This window comes from Nanorana parkeri, unplaced genomic scaffold, assembly GCF_000935625.1.
Source record: "Nanorana parkeri isolate BGI_ZX_2015 unplaced genomic scaffold, ASM93562v1 scaffold225, whole genome shotgun sequence".
Classification (NCBI taxonomy): domain Eukaryota; kingdom Metazoa; phylum Chordata; class Amphibia; order Anura; family Dicroglossidae; genus Nanorana; species Nanorana parkeri.
The window spans coordinates 1386696-1394711 of record NW_017306493.1 but is presented as its reverse complement, the minus strand read 5'-3'; the positions used below and the strand labels follow the sequence as shown (position 1 = coordinate 1394711).

Genomic DNA, 8016 nt, shown 5'->3' with positions numbered 1-8016 from the left:
AAAAAGAAAAAAAGTTTTTTTTTTTGCTGGAGTGGGGCTGTTAGTATGTTAGCTGCAGCGCAGTGCGTTTTTGACGCGTTTGCGTATCCTGACCGTACAAAATGTGACATGCAGTATTTTTCTGTTGTGTAAGCTGAACGGACTGCGCACGTGAGAACTGGAGCCCATAAAACACATAGGGATACATTGGGATGCATTTTGAGTGCAGCAGCGTACGGATCAGGTCAGCACACAAAACGGACGTCGTGTGAACAGGCCCTAAAACAGATAACATGCACTTCTGGTGTTACTAGCTGTTATCTCTTTGCAGTCAGCCATTATGAAAAACCTCAGAATATTGAACCGTGTATGGATAGTCTTTGAGGGAACTGGAGACTATAGTAAAAAAAAAAAAAAAAACTGAGTTTTGGCCGACCATACCCTCTTACTATTCTTAAATAAAGGGGTCCTTATTGGTCCAACCAACTACAGAGGGTGGGTTCCCTGTCAGGTACTCACCGACCTAAGATGACAGTCTAGAAATGCAGCCACTTGCATTGGCTCATGGTGTAATGACCTAGCAGCATCCTCTGGATGAGGTTCAGACAGGTTAGATAACTTACATAATACATAATTCCATTGCTGTTGTCTCCCTATTATAAGCTTGGGCCAGAGATGACCTTTCTGTGCTTCATAGCTATAGATAAAAATGGTAATTCGAGGCAACCAATTGTGTGTAGTTTTCTGGTAGAATCGACAGGTCATTTTTGCACTTTTGAACAGGTAAAAGAAAACAGTAGTAAACAGAATATTACTAGAGACAAAAGTGTACCACCCCCCTGACCCCAAAGGCATGCGATGGACCCCAAATAGATAAAACCATAAATATGACTAACATATATGAACTAAAAGATGATATACAGGCAGGGGTGTTCCTAGCCTTTTCGCCACCTGAGGCGTCATGGGTGGGCATGGTGCTGTGCTGCATGCTAACCTGGGAAGGGGGTGCTGTGTCTCCAGTTCTTCCCTGATGTCCTGCCCAGCTCACTGGTTGTCAGGAGCTCAGCAGGGTGTGGGCAAGATCGTCCCAGGTTGCTATGAGCTGGGCGGATAGAGGTGTATGGCCCTTATACATTCCCCTGACGGGCTCCTAGCAGCCTGGGACACTCTGACCGGAAAGGGGGCAGCAGGCACACTCGAAACATTATGCAGCAAAGCAGCCATGCTGCTCTGGCTGCCGCCCCCAGATTGACCCAAAGTGATGCTGCCTCAGGTGATGCCGCCTCAAGCAACAACCTTAGGCTGCCTCATTATTGGGACTTTTCATTATTATTTTAGGTATACATGCAGACGAGATCAGCTGGATGTAAAAATTATATTTTCAATGCATGCAAATTTTTTAATATAACCTAACATTTATGTGAATGGAGGCACCCATATTTGTTCATTACATACTCAAGGTCTAATTCCTATTTTGTAGTGCAACAGAATGGTCCTGCTTTACTGCTCCTAATCATCAATTATGGGTTATGAGTTGGTGACTGATATCTTATCACAACAATTTTTAAGAGAGGAATTAGAGAAAAGGTAACAATTACTGCAGTGTGCATGCAGCACAGGCAGTACTCACCCACGTCGGCAAGGTAGGAGTTGCAGGTTTTTGATGGTAACTTTGGTTATTTCTCACTTTTGGTCATTCTTGGAGAACAATTTGCCTGTTTATGGGTGGGTGGCCCCAAGGTAGAGTACAGAAAAAGCAATGATGTGAGAATGGGGGGTGGGATTGTCTGTGGAAAATGTGTGTTTATTAGACAGATTATACTGTAAATGTGTGTGTGTGTATATATATATATATATATATAGCACCCCTATGAGCAGGCTATGTGCCTGTTAGGAGGCCCTAGGGCTGAAGCCCAGGTCTAGAAGGTTAGTCCCTCTTGCAGGTTGTGTGCCTAAAGGAACAGGCTGTATGCCTGCAGAAGAAGGCTGTGTCCTGTGCTCGAGTCAGTGATCTGGAACAGAGTAACAGAAGAGCCTCCTGTTTTGTGGCTGCATTGCTCCATAGGTAGCTGTGTTCTCCAGCCAGTGACTGCTAGTCAAAAAAGCTGTAGAAACCCTGGAAGAGATTTGGGTATTCCTCCTTTTGCTGTCCTCCTTCATCTTCTAGTTTGTATTAAAGAGTTGGAAATGCATACAAGGACTGGACCTGCATTTATTGCAAGCTCAGGTAAGTGGGGACAAAATGTTCTTAGGAGAGAGTCCCACTTACAGGTCAATGCCCTTCTAAGTGGAGGCTGTGTAAAAAAGCAAGAATATCAGGACAATCCATGGTTTTACACTTAGCCGAGGCGCACATAGGTGCTTCAAGAGTGGATGGATAAAATGCTGCAAGGAAAGGGTAATTTCACATGATCCCCCCCATCCCAAAATACCCTTACAGTATTTAGATTGAGTTATGGAAAGTTACTACCTGAAGTGAACTCATGGTATCAGCATGGGCACATAAATGTACATCATACATCTGACAATAGCTAGCTATCTGATTAGGTTTAAAAAGCCAGATATTTGATTGCTATTTTCAGTCATGAACATTGGCACATACAGTTCTTCGACTGCTTGTACTCTTAAACATAAAAAAGCTTGACTAAAGTTTTCTTGAAGATTACTGTAAAGCTCAATGCTAGATTGAATAGCCTATTAATTCATCTGCGGTTTTTCTGTATAGCTAGAAAGTGCAGCAAGAACCATCAAAAACAGATCTCAAAAGTGTCTATGTCCAAAATAACTTTCATATTTGATTGTGCACTATGTATGTTACTGTTTGCTTTATAAAATCTGTATAAAACACTTTAGTGTAGGAGTGGACAACCAACATTCCTGTACCTGCAGAAGAAATACAAAGCCATTGCCTGCCCAAGTGTGCGATGAACACCATAAGATTGGGGCGAGATGAGAGCACAGTATGCCTTTATGTAATTTTAGAATAATCTCTGATATGGCATACATTGGATAAAATTGACATTTCAGGTTACTTCAAAGAAAGGACCATTGCAAAGATAACATTAAAAAAGTTATGGATATTTAAAAAACAAAAAAAAGAATAATAATTAAAGAGCTCCTGTCATGGGAGAAATAAATATGCTATGATTGTTGACCTCCTTATGAAAATGCTAGTTGCTTGGCTTTCATTCAGATCCTCTTGTTTTAGTACTTTCTAATTCATTGATCAAGAACAGGTATGCAGTCAGTAAAAAGGGAACCTCTAATTTGCCTAATTCTTCGAGGCCAGTTACTCAAAAAACAATGGGACCAGAGGATCAGCGTGCCGGTCAGCTAACATTTCTAGAGGGGGGTCAACACTGACAACCTATGTGCATCTCTTTCTACAGTTTTCCTTTAAGGGTAGATGTTCCTATAGGAATGTGAGCTCCAATGAGTGAGCTCCCAATACAGGCAGAGGCAGTTATAAAGTGCATGCGTGTTTGATTAAAGTCTTAGCATTAGTGTTATATTTGGTAGCTGAACAAGAAAAGATAATAAAACTTTACCTTAATGTTTGCAGAGAAGGAGCTGTGTTCTACACAGAGAATGACTAGCCCAGAAAGTAAAAACAAGGGAAGAATGCTCTCTGTAAGAATATCCTGATAATGACCAGGTAGGATCTGTTCAACAGGTTTACATTGCCTTAGGATACACCATGGAACCTGTCTTGGCTGTGTGTATAACTTGTTTTATGACTACCCACTAATAAACACATAGACATCAAGTCAGTCAAGCCTGTAAACAGCACATTTTATATAACTGTTTTTTGACAGGTGCTTATCCATTATAAGGAAACTGTAATGCTTTTTGGTCATATTAAGTTTTAAATCAATATTGATATATATTTTTTATTGTTTTTTTGTGTGTACCCATGACAAAGGTTATGCAGAGTATTTTTAGGTTTTCTACATACACTTTAATTGAACTCAATGTGGAATCATGCACAGCATGGAGTGAGGGTAGAAGAGTCCCTTTTCTGACTCATTCAGATGTGGATGTAATTTCAGCTTTAGCTACTGACCTCTGTAAACAAAACAAAGCAGTTGGGATGGATCTCATGTCAAAACCTTAATTTCAGTCCACTTTCTTCTCTTGCTTTCCTCCTACCTTGAGGCTCAAATGGCCTGCTCATTCCCTACAACTTTTTGCTCTCTGCCTCAACAGAGTTTGAATTCTGTAGGCTGAGGCAGAGAAACTGATTGGCCAGTCAGTGTTTCCACAGAACATGCTCTGAGCCATAGCAGAACCAGGATATTGGTGGGTCAATTGGAAAGAGACTACCATTGTGGGTGACAGGCTAGTATTTGGTTACTATTATTCCTTTTAAAATTTAAGTCTGCTTTTCATTTTTGTAATTGAACATCATTAAGAATATTTATACAAACTCTGTACATTAATTTTGATATATTCCTTTTAATATACCAATTGCCTCCCAACAGACATATGCATGTGTTCATTATATAAGTATGAATAATAGCCTGAACTCTATTTTCTATCTTCATTATAAAGGCATGTAGGTATGTGGCTTCTCTACTTGTGCACCTAGTTCTTTGGCTTTGGGCTGCATTCCCTACTCAGTGAAAGGAAGCCTTTGAACTCCTGAAGATAAAGTGGTGTAATGTTCTTTCTGCTTGTAGTCACGAGTGTGAAAATACAGTTTAGTGCAGGGGTAGGCAACCTTGGCACTCCAGCTGTGGTACAAATACAAGTCCCATCATGCCTATGCCTCGGGGAGCCATGCCTGTGGCTGTCTGAGTCCTGCAAAGCCTCATGGGACTGTTGTTTCACCACAGCTGGGGTGCCAAGGCTGCCTACCCCTAGTTTAATGTATGACCACTCAGCTTCAAACCCCTATCTGTTGTCTTAAAATGGCACTAAACTCATGAGTTAAACCTTAAAAATACATTTACGTATTACCAAAAATGTATCTTATTTGTGTATCACTCGGCTGTAAATCCTCAAATCATCTCTGAATTGGTGCCGACACTGTTCTTCCTTCTGGAGGGGGGCTACTTTTCTTCCCCATGGTCCCTGTGTGTGTTGTAAAGTAGTCACCGCTCCAAGCTCACTCCTGTGATGGAATACAATCTCATGTTAGTTTACTCATTTCTATTAAGATTGTAGTCCTTCATGGGAGTGAGCTTGGAGTGGTGGCTACTTTGCAACACACACAGGAATCATGGAGAACAAAAGTAGCCCCCCTCCAGAAGGAAGGACACTGTCAGCACCAATTCAGAGTTGATTTGACGATCTATAGCTGACTGATACACAAATATGATACATTTTTGGTAATAGTTGAGGTACTTAAATGCATTTTTAAGGTTTACCTCTTGAGTTTAGTCCCATTTTAAACTTGAAGTGACTAAATCTTTATCCAGTCAAGGTGGCTTTATGGCTAGATTCTATGAGGAAGCCAGCTTGTGCAGCCCCATCTTCATTTAGTCACTGGATTTTACTATTGGATCTGTATTAGATGTTATTTCTTACATTGTGCCTGCATCAACAGCTTAGGCCCTTTTTGTTAAAGGATTTGTGAACTAATTGGCTAATATTCCCAGTAGTAATCATATTAATTTCTAAAAGGACATGACTATTGGCCACGTGTTCTTTCAGGCAGCATACTTTGCAATAATTGTCCTTATTCCCTGCATGTATAGCGGTGCGAACAATACTGTCCATTATTTATAGCTGCTAAGCAAGTCCTAAGTTCATATTTTTTTCTTTGTATTTGTTCAATATGTCATTGATTACAGCTTAGTGGTGTAGACAGCAGTGCTGGTTCAATAACTATTTCAGCGAGGTAGATTTGGACGTTTAGTAAGGACCGTGCGCTCCTAAGGGTCTAGTTTGAACGCCATACTGTAGGGAGAGTGTGCTTTTCTTGATTGGTTATATGATTATGGAAATATGCCCCTCGCTTCCTGTGTCTGCATCATTCCTCAATGGGTTGATGCTGGAAGCAGCTCAGCATCCTCTTTTTTTTTCTTCAGTCATTCTACATTACATAGAGTGTGGAAGTGCCTGAGCTTGCTTTGACACCTCTGCTGTCCTTTAAACTGTCCCTCCGCCACCTCCCCCTTATGTCCAGAGGTAGGAAGCAGCATCTCTCTCTCTCAGACTGCTTCTGTTTGCACCTGCTCAGTCTCCCAGCACTGTGTTGTGTGAGTGTGTGTGCGTATGTGTGTGTGTGTCTGTGCGTATTGATTATTCCATTGTGCTGGAGAGAGAGAGAGAGAGGAGCTGTCTGTGAATGGATCTGGGAGAGAGAGGGGGAGAGGGAGAGGTGTCTCGGAGACTGTAAATCAATAGGAAAAGCCCTGTCCACACAGAGAAAGTACCTCACACCACAAAGACATTGATTTATTTTTTCCTAGTCTTCATCTTCCTTCTGTAAAGGGGGGAGCAAGAAAGCCCGAGAGAGAGAGCGAGAAAGAGAGAGGGAGAGAGAGAGAGGGAGAGACCGCCTCCTCAGCATCCCTCAGACACAGCTTTATCCTCTCGCACCAGCTAAGCTGTAAGTAGCATTGATTTTACAATCTATTCCTGTTTTTTTTTCCTCTCTCTCTTTTCGTCTCTCTCTCTCTCTCTCTCTCTCCATCTCTCTCCCTCTTTCTCTCATTTTGTGGCTTGTGGGTCAGAAGGCAATTGATTGAGGGGAGTAAATGGATGTATAGAAATTGACATATATATAATTCCACCCATTTACAGTTACATGGAGCACTACCTCTATTTCTAATTACAAACGTATATGTTTCTGCGTATGCACACACACACACACATATATATATATATACACTCATGCATATACTTCTGGACATTTATTTATTTGTACACAGCCATGCATTCATTTCATTTGTGTGTCATAGTGTTTTGCATTAATATCACATATTTTTTAGTTGCAGATACATGGCAACATCTTGATATTTGCATTATGTTTTAATGCAAATATGAAACGTAAACAATATAAACAGACTATGCAGTAGGGGTCCACTGTCTATTTTATATGTATTTATTCTTGTACTGGTGTCAATACATATGTAATAGTGAAATATGTTGATGCATTAGATTGCAGCTAGCGGCTTCAGGTTCATTTAATATTACAGATATTTGTGGGTAAACCCAGGACAGGGAAGGAGGGGGGCAGAGCGGAGAGAGAGACACTCAGATAGAGACCAGTAGCGGCCTGACAGTCCTTCACACCTGTCCTGTAACGACTGTGACATCACAGAGCTGTTGTATGTCTGTGATTGACTGATACCCTCATCATAGGAGGAGGATAATAAGCACCTTTCTGATGGCTACACACAGCCAATGGGACAGGTGGATGGAGACAGAGAAAGGGTTCATGCAAATGGCAATATATATAAGAATTACAGAGATAAAATGATACAAAGGGGAGAGGAGGAGCTCACGTTTAGTATAAGAATCAGGCAATGAAGAGAAAATGGGATGAGTAGTAGATAGAGTGCAAGCACACTGCACAGACAATGCACATGCAGGAACAGATCTATCTGGCATATATAGGAGTCAAAGGGGGTATGAAGAATGGACTGAATGTTCAGGAAACGTTCAGTGCATGGAAATAAAAAAATGACTGTCTCTGGTATGAGGGATAATCACACACACACAAAGTCAAATTCATAGATGGAGGCTCAAACACAGAAGAAGAGTGGGAAGGTTCAGGTATAATTACAGAGAGAAAGGGATGGAGGGCTTCCATGTATGCAGAGGAGCAGAGATATGGAAAATGGTACACATATATATGCAGAGTCAATGACAGCAGAAGAGGTTCAGATACTGAATCATACTGACATTGGTTTAGCTAGTAGACAAGCCGTGTGCAATTTTATTATTCTGGGAAGCCAAGAAATTGGTTTCTGGGGGATGGGTATAGAAATTCGCATAAGGGCACATGTATTGTTGGGCGGCTAATCTTATATTAAAGCTGGGAAGATTCATAGGTACGCAGAGGCACATTGTGATGGTTCATATACG

General features: G+C 41.2%; 1 protein-coding gene across 1 annotated transcript in view; it reads right to left on the bottom strand.

The window, feature by feature from the left end:
* The window catches only part of THTPA (thiamine triphosphatase), a 14827-nt gene extending 11278 nt beyond the window's left edge, over window positions 1-3549 (bottom strand). Inside the window, exon 1 of the mRNA XM_018556132.1 lies at window positions 3528-3549. The gene's annotated coding sequence lies outside the window, so the exon portion shown is untranslated. The remainder of the gene's footprint in view (window positions 1-3527) is intronic.
* Between the last annotated feature and the right edge of the window lie 4467 nt (window positions 3550-8016).